This window comes from Pogoniulus pusillus, chromosome 25 (genome assembly GCF_015220805.1).
Source record: "Pogoniulus pusillus isolate bPogPus1 chromosome 25, bPogPus1.pri, whole genome shotgun sequence".
NCBI classification, from domain to species: Eukaryota; Metazoa; Chordata; class Aves; order Piciformes; family Lybiidae; genus Pogoniulus; species Pogoniulus pusillus.
The window spans coordinates 9,800,904-9,813,927 of NC_087288.1; the positions used below are offsets into that span (position 1 = coordinate 9,800,904).

A 13,024-nucleotide genomic window follows, 5' to 3' on the forward strand; every position below is an offset into this window, starting at 1 on the left:
ATTAATTCCTTAGTCAGATATGTAACCCCAGATCAGAATTTGAAATCCTGCCACTTGCCTTAAAATTTTAAGTGTCACTATAAAAATAAGCCTCAAATAAACTTATTTTGAGCACTACAGAATACACAGACACAACAAGTTGAAAGCCAGCTGTTAAACAAGCGAGTACTGTCCTAATCATAACAAAAAGAAAGCACCAGAGCACGAGGTGAAAATAACCAGAAAGCAAACAGAACACACCATTGATGGAGTCCTTCATTATCTAGGAGAGCTTTTAATGGAGGAACCTCTATGTGTGTGTGTGCCATTGCTCTTATCTCTTCAAAGGCAGAATGCACACACTGTAAAAATCAGTCACTTTATTTTCTGTTTGAAAAGATCATTGTGTGCGTGTGTGTGTGTGTATATATATATAAGTGTCAAGGAATGGAGATCATGCTGATTTATTGGGATTTATTGGCAATTAAACCTGCAGGATTTCTGCACTCCTTTCAAAACAAAGGATCTCTGAGTAACTCAGCCTGGCAGATTACATGGTGGGCTATCTGCAAAAAAGGCATGCTTCTTTTTGTTTGTGCACCACAGAAACAATTGACTTGGTCTTACTTAGGAAATTGCTACTCTTTTCTGTAAGGTATTACTCAAGGAGAGAGAGGGATAAGCTATCTCTTCAAAATGCAAGGTTCTTTCCAGTAGTAAAAATGATGGGGTTATTTCTTATTTCTTGAAGGCAGCAAGTCTACAGATAAACTTCCTTCAGCTTAAGAGTAAATAGATGTTGTTAGCCAGCCACCCAAATGCATTGGTAAGGAAGATTACTGACTTGAGTTTTGAGGCACTCACTACAGGAAAGACACTGAGGTGACAGAGTGGGTCCAGAGAAGGGCAATGAAGCTGGCAAACACTTCTTGTGAGGAACGGCTGAGGGAACTGAGGTTGTTTAGTCTGGAAAAAAAGGAGACTGAGGGGAGACCTCACTCTCGACAACTCCCTGAAAGGAAGTCAGTTTCTTCTCACTAGTAGTAAGTGATAGGACGAGAGGAAATAGCCTCAAGTTGCACCAAGGGAGGTTTAGGCTGGGCATTAGAATAAAATTTTCACTAAAAGGGTTCTGAAACTCAGTAACAGACTGCCCAGGAAAGTGGTTGAATTCTCATCCCTGGAGGTGTTTTGAAGATGCAGAGCAAAGAGGAACATCATGGTTTAGGACCAGACTTGGTAGGGTTAGATAATGGATGAATTTGATCCTAAAGGTCTTTTCCTAACAAAATAATACTATGATTCTATTGCATTTGGTTTACTCCGTGGCTGACTTTCCTGTTCTTGAATAGGTACTTCTGCATAAGCTTTCAAACCAGGCTGTTTTGTTTGCATTTCATCACCTGCAGTGAGCACAAGGTGAGCAGAGGCTGATTGTGCCTTGAAGGAGAGAGAACAGCTATCCTCTGGCAGAACTGTGCAGGAGCCAGGAAGGAGAGCTGCAGTGATGGCAGTGACCTTGGCAAAGCAGGCGTGGTGTGTCCTTAAGTGGGTGCAGTCTTGGAGCTGGACCAGGAGTCACCAGCCACCTCTGCTGACTCTCTCGTGGCTTTGAGCAGCAGATGACAAGGATAGGGTGGAAGGTACCTCCTGCTACCTCCTCAGAATCTTCTTCTCTCTCTGCATCTCATCTTCTCCACGTCTACTGCCCTGAGAGACTACAGGGAGTGCTCCATGGACATCTTGGGGAGTTGTGCAGAGACCCACAGCATAATACCATGATTAAAGTCTGTCCCTCCTCTATTAAAGGTATGTGTTGTGAAACAGCACCATGCCCTTGTCATGTTTCTTAGACAAGTTCTGCTTTGCTTGTTTGTCATTTTGCTGTAGGGTTTTTTTTTTCAGTAGTTCTTATGCTTATCCTACAGTAGAAAGCTGAGATGAAGAGAGAAGGACCAAAGCTGTGTGAGGGCCTGGACTGGCAGCAGCTGCCGGCCTCCATTGTGGACAGGGTAAGTTGCAGAAAAGAATGATTTCATGTCTTCCGTTCAGAATTTTGGGATGAAGCAGCTCTCAAAGATTTTGCACAAAGCAGTGAGTCCTCCATGTCATGGCTCTCCAACTTACCAGGGCCGAGCCAATAAGCAGTAGGACAACACTGATGGCCTTGGCTCTCTCTGATGCTGTTGCTCCCAGCCCTTCACCACCTGCTCCTTCTTGCTGTCACTAATTGTGTGCAGGATTTAGCAGGAAAACCAAATCATGGTAAGGAAGCAGGGATCAAACTCAGCAAAGACACCAAATAAACACAGGTTCCTTGATCTTCTGGCAAGCTGCCTGGGTACTGAGTAAAGGCATCTTGATGCTGGCTGAGGATTGAGTACAGGTAAAGCAAGGAGACATTAGGAGAGCTGTGAATGCACCCATAGTGACCCAAAAAAGCCTGCAGTGGAAGACTGTCTCCGCCTCTTCATGCAGGGTGTATGCCCCTTTCAATGTTTTGTGTAGATTAGGAGAGCCTGGAGCCCCTCTGTACCACAGCTCCTGCACGAGTAGGCATGAATCCAGGCCACTGCTGAAGACAGGTGGAAATGAAGCATCATCTCAAGATGCAAATAGTATGTGCTGGGTTTTGTAGGGCTGTTTGTGGGAGCTGTGGTTCATGGGGAAACAACCACCCTTGAGAAGTGAATCCCACCATCACTGTAATTCTAGGAATGCTGAATCACCTCTCTGTGGCATGTGCCTGTCCTATAGCTGGTAGTTGACCTGGCAATGCCCGCTTAAAATGCTCTATGCCCCAGTTAAGCTGAAAAGATGGGGGGGGAGAGATCGAGAGAGAGACCTCACCACCCTTGGACCCAGCATTGCTGTCTTGAGTCCATAGGTGGTGGGTTCAGGAAGGTGAACATTTGCGCTCGCCATTATATATCTTAGACAGTCTGGGGCCACCTTCAGGGTGGCAGCTGTCTGTGTGCTCAAGTGTTTGAGAGATTTCAGTGGGGCAATAGATGGGAACCACAACTGGGCCTTTTGTGTCTGGGTTTCAAAATCAGTCGAGAAAGGCCAGGGGGGACACAGCAGACCGAAGTTTGACCTGTCAGCAGATGCATGTGCATGCTGATGTTTCACAGCCATATAGGAGGGGTAGAGAAAAGCAGCTGCCACTCTGCCTCCACAGAGCTCAATCCATTTCTCTCTTATTTCTCCTCTTACAACACTCCCAGTTTGAGACAAGACAGATCAAATGCCTTGTTGGGACTTAAACAGCCTCTTACAGGCAAGGCATTACTGGTAGTAGAAGTGCTAGATGTGTTTGTAACGGTTTAGGATTGGAGGGTGCTTTTAGCATTAGATGCCTTTAGTAATACATAATTAATATGAGTTTGCTTTTGTTGTTGGCCAAGGGGGTAAGGAGGCCCCAGCTAACTTCTGAAGCTGTTAAAAGGTCAAATGAAGTGTAATGGAGTCCTTGAGTGGCACTTAGGCAGAAGCAAAATGGAAACCACTGAGAATAATTTATTTTGGTCAAAACTTTGTGGCTGAACTTTTCCAAAGCTGGTCTTGCTTCAAGACTCAGCAGAAGGACCCTGAGCATGTCAGGCTGAGCCTACCAAGCCACTGGATTCCATCCTTTGTTCATGGAAGAATATTCTGCCTGCTATAATCCTGGGCCAGGTTGATCGTCACTCTTGAAAAACCCCAGGAGGCTGTTCTGGTTCCTGCTAACATGGAGTCAGTTTCCTTGAAACACGTTCCCTGTCCTCCTAAATAGAATCACTATGAGGTATCATGAGGCCATGTCCTTCAGAAGGCATGGAAATGAACTCCAGTTCGTTGCAACACAGGCGGTTGCAAGGTATCTCATGCTTTACAAAGTTACAGGGATGGACTCCCAGTGGTTAACACTGATTGGTATGGACTTGGAACTACTGGAGAGACTTCAGCACAGAGTCACTAAGGTGGGGACTGGAGCATCTGCTTTGGGAGGAAAGGCTAGGGCTGCTTAGCCTCAAAAAGAGGAGATTGAGAGGGGAATCTCACGAATGCTTACCAATATCTAAAGGGCAAGTGTCAGACTCTTCTCAGTGGTGCCCAATCACAGGACAAGAGGCAGTGGACACAAACTGGAACACAGGAAGTTCCATGAACATGTAATGAACAAGTTCTTCACTTTGAGGGTGGCAGAGCACTGGAACAGGCTGCCCAGAGAGGTTGTGGAGTCTTCTTCTCTGGAGGCATTCCAAACCCACCTGGACCCATTCCCATGTGATGAACTCTAGGTTATCATGCTCTAGCAAGGGGGTTGAATTGCTGATCTTCAGAGGTTCCTTCCAACACCTACTGTTCTGTGATTTCTGTGTGAAAGCTTGGAAAGCAAATAAACTTTTTTTGCAGTGGTGAATCAGCCACAAAATAAAATCATAGAATCATCAAGTCCCAAGGGACTCTTGAAGGCCATCTTGTCCAATCCACCTGAAGTAAGCAGGGACATCTGCAAATAGATGAGGTTACTCAGAGGCTCGTCATGTTTCACCTTGAATGTCTCCAGGGACGGGGCCATCACTGCCCTGGGCAACCTGTTCCAGTATTTCACCACTATTAGTGTAAAGAATTTCTTCCTAATGTCCAACCTAAATGTACCCTGCTCCAGTTTCAAACCATTGCCCCTCATCCTATTGCTACAGATCATTCTAAACAGTCCCTCCCCAGCTTTCTTGTAGGTCTCCTTCAGATATTGAAATGCTGCTATCCAGTCTCCCTGGAGATTTCTCCAGGCTGAACGACCCCAGCTCTCTCAGCCTGTCTTCACAGGAGAGGTGCTCCAGTGCTCTAATCATCTTTGTGGCCCTCCTCTGGACCCACTCCAGCAGGTTCTTCCTGTGTTGATGAGTTCAGAGAGGACTCACCAGAGCAGAGTGGCAGCATCACCTCTCTCAGTCTGACAGCCACATTTCTTTTGATGCAGCCCAAGATGCAACTGTTCTTCTGGGCTGCAAGTGCCCATTGTTGGCTCATGTCCAGTTTCTCATCCACTAGTAGCCCCAAGTCCTTTTCTGCTCTCAATCTCATCATCTGCCAGCCTGTATTGATAATGAGGAGTGCTCCAAACCAGGTACAGGGCCCTGCACTTCACCTTATTGGACCTGATGAGGTTCACCTGAGCATTCTTTTCCAGGCTGTCTTGGTCTCTCTTGATGACATCCTGTCCTTTATTCTTACCACCTGCACCAGTTAGCTTGGTATCTGCAAACTTGCTGAGGGTGCACTCAATCTTGTTTGTATCATCAATGTCTTCATTAGAACAGCATTTGTCCCAGTATGAACCCCTGAAGGACACCACTTGTCACCCATCTGCATGTGGACATGGAGCTGTTGGATGTATCACAGTATCACAGTATCACAGTATCACCAAGGTTGGAAGAGACCTCACAGATCATCAAGTCCAACCCTTTACCACAGTGCCCAAGGCTAGACCATGGCACCAAGTGCCACATCCAACCTTGCCTTGAACTGCCCCAGGGACGACGACTCCACCACCTCCCCAGGCAGCCCATTCCAGTGCCCAATGACTCTCTCAGTGAAGAACTTTCTCCTCACCTCGAGCCGAAATTTCCCCTGGCGCAGCCTGAGGCTGTGTCCTCTTGTTCTGGAGCTAGCCACCTGAGAGAAGAGAGCAACCTCCTCCTGGCCACAACCACCCTTCAGGTAGTTGTAGACAGCAATAAGGTCACCTCTGAGCCTCCTCTTCTCCAGGCTAAACAACCCCAGCTCCCCAACCAATTCCTTATCCATACCTCTCCAATTTAGAGAGAAGTATGTTATGGGGGAACTGTGTCAAAGGCTTTGCTGAAGTCCAGAGAGATAGCATCCATTGGTCTTCCCTTGTCCACTGATGTAGTCACTACATTGTAGAAAGCCACCAGGTCGGTGAGGCAGGACTTAGCCTTGGTGAAGCCATGTTGGCTGTCTCAACTCGCCTCCCTGTGCTCCACACGCTTAGTTTCCAGGCAGGATCTGTTCCCTGATCTTCCCAGGCACAGAGGTGAGGCTGGCAGGCTGCTAATTTCCAGGTTTCTCTTTTCTACCCTTTTTAAATATGGGCACAGATCCAAAGTTTATTCCTGGGAGGGACCTCCAGAGGTCCCCTTTATTAAGCTGCAAAACTGTGAGTGTCCCCAAGACTGAAAGACCAGGCTAAGCAAACAGCGAAGTTCTCATAGCCCTCCAAAGCTTAAAGCTGAAGGCGCAAGTGGAGAGCAAGGCAGAGCAAACCTAGCAGAGGCTTCAGCTTTGTTAAGAGAAGAAATAATACTTTAAAAACAAACAAACAAAAAAAAAAGGTTTAATGTCATTAGAGAAAGTAGGAAAAAAAAAAACAAAACCCAACCAAACAAACCCAAAAATGTGGGAATAGGACACGGGGGACGAAAATAGAGCAACGCACGGGCAGTTGTGGATGCGCGAAGGGAAAAGAAAACGAAGCGACACTGAAAAATTAAAAGGAGGGTTCACGTTTGAAATTCGGGTTTGGGGGACAGATGTGATGTTCTGGGGGAGAAGGAAAGTTTTCCCAGAAGGCCAGGACGCTGGAGGCGGGATGAGAAACCTGGAAGCCGCTGTCTGCTCTCACACCGCCCCAGCGGCCCCAGGGAAGGGGGATGGTGGCGGCGGGGCGGTGCGGATAGGCGGTACCGGCGGCGGGCAGAGGGGGTGGGTTGTTCCCGGTTGCCATGGGGAGGCGGGAGGGCGGTGCCGCCGCCGCCGCTGCGCAGGGAGCAGCTGCTCCCTGACACATCCCCCCGCTGCCATATTGTGTCCGTGCTGCCGGCCGCACGGCTTCATGACCGCGGTGAGTGGAGCCGGCGAGCTCGCCCCTTCCTCCCCAACCCCGTATTCACGCCTCTCTTTTTCTTGATTTCTGCCTTTTTTGGTTGGTTTGGTTTGGGATTTTTCGGGGGTTTGTAGGGTTGGTGTTTTTTTATCGGTGCGTTTTGTTGGGTTTTTGGGGGGCTCGTGGGTGAATAGGGAAAGAACAGGGAGCGGGGCGGCGGGTCCCGCTGGTGCTGGGCGGAGGCATGGTGGGGGTGGCTGGTGTGTGCCTGTGTCCCGAGGGATTCTGCCGCTGCCACGCGTGTAGAGGGGGAAGCGACACCTTCCTCTCCCTGGCCCTTCGGCGTGGGGACGAGGCGCGGTGGTGGCGCTTCCTCTTAGCCGCTCTCGATGACGATGCGTGAGGGTGGGTGCGCATGGTGTGTGGGGACACCCCTCCCCTACCCCACAAACCGCCGTGGCCGTGCCGGCAGCGGGGCTACCCCTTCCCCCCCCGCAACCTCCGCAGCTCCTCCTCCTGCTGCCGGCGCGGCTCCGCGGAGCATCCGTCCGCCCGCGGGTTTTACGCGGGTCAGGTCCCGCGGCAGTTCAGGCCCCGGCGCTTCTCTGCGCGCCTCCGATGAGGGATGAGCAGACGGCGTCCAAGACTCGTCAAGCGCGGCCCCGCCGTGCCCCTCGCCTGCGGCTCACGGCGGTTAAAGGCCGAAGTGGCTTACTGAGTAAACACCTTTTGGCCGTACTCTGGTCTCCAAAATGGGTAGGCAGGCGTCACGGTGCCTGTGACTTGCAGAGATGAGGGGCAAGCGGGAGGATGTGTTTCGGGGGTCTTGCGATTTGGGTTAGAACACTGGACAGGGCTCACGAAGGAGGTACTGGAACCAGGGCTGGGATCTGCACGTGGCCCTGAAGAGTTGCTACGGCTTTTTTTCCTTTATTTCTGAGGGAATGGGAGTGGATGGGAGTGGGGGGAACACGACTGGTGGGGTTGGGCAAGTGAAAAGCTCTGAGGAGCACCATCTCACGGCCCACCTAGCTCACCCCTGCTTGGCCATGCTCCTGCTCTCCCAGTTTATATGAGCATGGAAATTGGGGTTTTTTTTGGTTGGCAAAGATTTGGATTTTGATGAGGTCCAAACAAAAGAGTAAAGAGGACATTCTAAAGAAAAAAAAAGAAAATAAGGAGTAACCTTGAGCAAAGTCCAGCAAAATCATCTCCTCGCCTTGGTGCCAGCCTAGGAATGGATGTTACATGCAGAAAGTAAAGTTTAGAATGCTGAATTATGTTGGACTTGAATGCTCAGAAGGTTAGTTAATTAGGTTTGTTGCTATCCCATGAAATTAATGTTACATATAATATCACGTATGTATGCACACATACACACACTCCAAATCTTGTTATTGGTGGACTTTAATTCAGATGGATGTTAGTAACAACTGGGTTGTAATATATTGACAACTGAATTCTGTACTTTTTGTTGTGTTTTCTTGGTTTGTGGTCCTTTTCCCTTTCTACAAGTCTGGCATGATGCTGCACCTATGCAAGAAAAATTAAGACAGCTTTCGCTTATGCTAGAAAAGTTGAGCTAGTTTGCAGTTGGTTGGTTGGTTTGTTTTCTTGGCAGGTCCCATCCTATTTCCCAAGCTCTGCAGGAGATGGTTGGACACATCAGCTGCTCTGGACTTAAAGCTCTATAGTAGCAGTTAACAGGGCATAGAGCTTGAGCTAATGAACTTAGCTGAGTGTCAGGGTATGCTACTTCTGAGCCACATGCTACCAGAGTGGTTCAGCTTCTGCTAGGAGTTTGCTTGTGTCCATGTGTGTCTTGGGTTTTGTAGAAATAGCGAGGAGAGAGTAGTCCTCACTCCGAATATTTGAATTGCCTAAAATATGTATAGGAGTTTTCTGTGCTCTTAATTTTGTGGGGTTTTTTAATCACCCATGAACTGAGCAGTGATGCTCGTGGAGCACGGTGGATATATGTTGGCTTTAGCTTTCAGAGTGTGGTGGAGATGTTGTTGCAGTCCTTGCCTTGGAGAGGAGGGGACTGAAAGGAGCTAGAGGCATTGATCTTACCTTGCTTCAGGTGTGCAGCCCCAAGTGGCCTTCATGGACCTTGCTGAGGTAAACCCTGTTGATGTTTTCCTTGTCAGTATCTTGGCCAGAAAATGAAGTTGTGACCTGCTTTGTGTGCTGCCGGAGCTCTGCAGTGATTGCTCAACTCAGAAGTAAGTTTTTAATATTATTAGTTTAATGCAAAAGGGACACCAGTCAAGGAGGTGCTACCTCAACAGCTCAAAGCATCATAGATTTTTCTGCTTGAGAAGCCTTTCTATGTCCTCTGGGAAGCTTGGGATGGAAGGCACCAACACTGTCAGCAACTATCTGAGTGTCAGAATATGCCAGTCCAGTAAGTAATGGAGCAGATACAGGGGTGCGTAAAGGTCCCATTAAATGAGAAAAAGGACCAGCTGCTGAGGGAGGTGCTTGAGTTGGAAGGAGCTGCTATTTAAGAGAGGCAATACTCCAGGCACTCTAAAGACTTCTTCCAAATGCAGGTTTACATTACTTGATCAGAACAAGCTCCACAACAGGATTATAGCCAGCAAGGTGACAAAGTAGAGGTGTTGGGAGGAGTGACTGTGCCCACAGCCACTGATGCTGTGCATCTCTTGTGCCATTCCATTCAACAGGGTAGCCTTACTGCACAGCTGTGATGCAGAGTGAACTATGTGAAAGACAACTTTCCTCTCCTGGCTGCAAATCAATGAAAGTGGCTTTTAGTCCCAGTAAGCAAAGGCTATCAGTGCTGCAGAAGTGTACTTGATACCTTTTAGTACAGGTATAAATTATCTGTGATTTATTCCACTTGGATCCCTGACTTTTCTTTTTCTGGCTGTTCCTGTTCCTCCCCTTCCCAGTCATAAGGTGTGTTAAGTCCAAGCTTATAAGTAGGATGTCACTGCCCTGACTGCAGCTTTTTTGAGGGAAGTTAATGGAGGCAGCCAGTGCCTCATCCTAGCTCGTCTGCCTTGCTGTCCGACAACCCAAATGGTGGTAGGCAACTTCCTGCTGTCAGCAACCCTCGGTGACTCACGTCAGCAGCAGCTTCATCTCTCAGCAAGTGCAAACTTGCAGGCTTCAAACCCTGTCCACATCCCAGTGCAGCAACTGAGAGGGTCGGTTTGGGTGGCTGTGTTTTGTCTCTTCCCAAAGTCAGCACTTTCTGCTGCTCCCTGCAAAAACACCCATAAGTAAAACAAGAAAACCCCAAGGTGCTGCTTTGTTTTTTGTCTTGCTGGACTTTTGTATGCGATACTTGTTTTGTTTGTTCCTGACATATTACATGTGCCTTCTGACTGCACACTGTGTGATAGTGAACTTTGCATTCATCCTCATTGTGCTGGCTAAAAGCATGCAGCAATGCTCTGTGGTACTTAGAGAGTACTCTGCTCTTGTGAGAGCTGGAGCACTGCGTCCACTTCTGGAGCCCCCAGCAAAAGAAGGATATGGATCTGTTGCGAGAGGGTCCAAAGAAGGGCCACAAAGATTATTCGAGGGCTGCAGTACCTCTCCTAGAGGTCAGGTTGAGGGAGTTAAGCCTGGAGAGGAGTTGAGTCTAGGGAGACCTTATAGTGGTCTTCCAGTACCTGAAGTGGGCTACAGGAAAGCTGGTGAAGGGCTTTTTGTACGGGCCTGTGGTGATAGGACAAGGGGGAATGATTTTAAACTAGAGTAGGGCGGCTTTAGACTGGGTTTTAGGAAGAAGCTCTTTACTGTGAGGGTGATGATGTCCAGAGAAGTTATGGGTGCTTTATCCATGTAAGTGTTTAAGAGCAGGCTGGATGAGGCTTTGAGCAATTCAGTGTACTGGGAGTGTGCTAGTTTGAGACAAATTGGAATATTTCAGTGAGAGAAATTAGATTCTAGACTGTGAAAAGGAAACAGTGGTGATGTCTACCTCACTGATAGGCTTGCTGAGATGTATAAGAACAAGAACACAAACACAGATAACACAGTGTGTGGGGGTCTCTGTTGGAGCCTGTGCTTTCTTCCTGGGCTGCTTTCTGTGTAACAAATCCTTTTGCTTTCTCGCTCCCCTTGTGGATCCTCCAACCTCACCTTGCACATAAGGCAAACTCTGGGATAAGGTGGAGGGGTGGAAAGGAGGTGTAAGGGGGGTTGGGAGCCCCTCCTGGGGACTCTGGTTTCTGGGTTCTAGGAGGAGTGTTGTGTTTCTGTATTGCTTTTAACCGGTACAGTTCTGTATAGAGGTGTATATATTTTAAATACCTGCTCGTATACTGTGCTAAGTTGTAAATATAGCTTCATTCCTTAACTCCCAGCTGGCTGAGTCTAGTCTGGGTGATTTCATAAGAGTGGGGATCAAGTAACACCCAAACTGTCACAGGGGCATCTCTACCCATGGCAGAGGAGTTGAAATTGGATGATTTTTGAGGTCCCTTCCAATTCAGGCCATTCAGTGATTCTATGGATACAACTGTAGTCAGCAAGCAGGAGACAGCTTGCCCATGCTTTGGTAATAAATTAGGTGGTACAGAGGAATTGCTGATGCTAGCCAGTGTCTTTATGACCCCTGGTACTCTGCCTCCTGCCTGAAACATGTTATAATTGTGGAAGAATGAACGCTGGGTCACACTCTCTTTGGAGAGTGCTGCTGGGTTCTTCTCAGTGCTGAGTGCCTGGAGGGCTGTATGACTGGCAACCAGGAAGACTAGCAGCTGTGTCTGGGGTAGAAGTACCTGTCACTGAACGACTGCTTGCATGCCAGGACCATTCTAAGAGAATTGGTGTGGATAATAAGATTTATACCAACAGTCAACAATGTGGATTTATTTTTTTCAGTTATGTTCAAACTAGATTTTGAGCTCCCTACTGTTTTCTCGTAGTTCTGTTAGAGACTCCACTGAACTGGCTCCTGCTGCAGAGTTCACCCCCCACCTCTGTGTTTCTGTACCCACTGTAAGGATTGGAGTATAATTTGGGTGTGTTTTCACTCAGTTCACAGAATGATAAAGGTTGGAAGGGGCCTCTAGAGATAATCTAGTCCAACACCCCCACCAGAGCTTGTTCTGAATGACTCCACAATCTCTTTGGGCAGTCTCTTCCAGTGCTCCAACAACCTCAATGTAAAGAAGTTCCCCCTCATGTTTAGACGGAACTTATGTTCACATTTGTGCCCATTACCTCTTGTCCTGTCACTGATCACCACTGGCAGAAAAATCCTAATGCCGTTTACTCAGATCAGCCGTACCAATGTACAGTGGCTGCCCTGCAGGATGACACTTCCCTGAATTTCTTGCTAGTGGGTGTGGTGAGTGTTTCAAAATGCAGGCCTGGGCATAAAAAGTCGGCAAGTTGGCCAGGGAGGTGAGCACAGGGAAGAGCATCCCTTTGCTGTGCCTCAGGCTTTGGAGGAAAATTTGTGCTACAGGGGAGGGGAACAACCTTTGGTGAAAGCTTCGTGAGCACAAAGTCGTATTGGTAGCATAGCATTGGCTTCATATTATGGCTCCCATTATACTTCTAAATTAAATCTTGCAGAAGGGTCACTTGGTGCAAAGCTTCAAATTGTTATTTTTTAGCTGAAAATGGGGAGTTCTGGTACTTGAAGTCTGAAGAAGGCAGAAAAGCTGGAAAGAAATGATATCATTACGTTTTCTAGTGTTGGTAAATTGGTACTGACACCAGCTGAAATGCAGCTGTATTCCTTCTGTTTCAAGGTGATGGTAGAGAAACGCCCTGCAAGGGGAGTTAGTATCACAGTTACTCTGCCAGGCATTTACTTTGTTCACTTGTATAAGCCACTGATATGTTCACATTGGTATTTGGCATTAGTTCATGTAGCAAGCAGTGTACTGAACCTAAGGAACATAACCCAAAGGCATCTCTTAAAAAGCTACTTTTGGCAGTAAAGCATTCTTCTTAGAAGCACTTCTCCCCCCTTTTTGTGACAGGAAGGGATTTTCTTAATGGCTTTGATTTTGTTTTGTTGTTTTGTTCTGTTTTTTTGCTTTCCAATTTCTGCATTAAACTGTTCTCATATATGTATTTTAAATCTGAGGCGGAGAGAGCTGGGTCTCACAGTGGCTACAGCCTTTGGAAGGGCTTTGTGATTGCACTGTAGACAGTGCTGCTTTAAACGGCGCAGTGGCGGTGGGTGGTGCACAGGCTCTGTATTTGGGCTCCAGG

At 47.7% G+C, this 13,024-nt stretch overlaps 1 protein-coding gene across 8 annotated transcripts in view; it reads left to right on the plus strand.

The window, feature by feature from the left end:
• Positions 1-6,751: 6,751 nt before the first annotated feature.
• The window catches only part of FOXN2 (forkhead box N2), a 46,809-nt gene continuing 40,536 nt past the window's right edge, over positions 6,752-13,024 (plus strand). For 7 of the 8 annotated variants that reach the window (XR_010307026.1, XR_010307027.1, XR_010307025.1 and 4 more), the window contains exon 1: positions 8,964-9,039. The gene's annotated coding sequence lies outside the window, so the exon portion shown is untranslated. Of the gene's footprint in view, positions 6,833-8,963; positions 9,040-13,024 lie in introns of those variants that run through there. The other variant, XM_064164382.1, reaches the window with a different exon arrangement.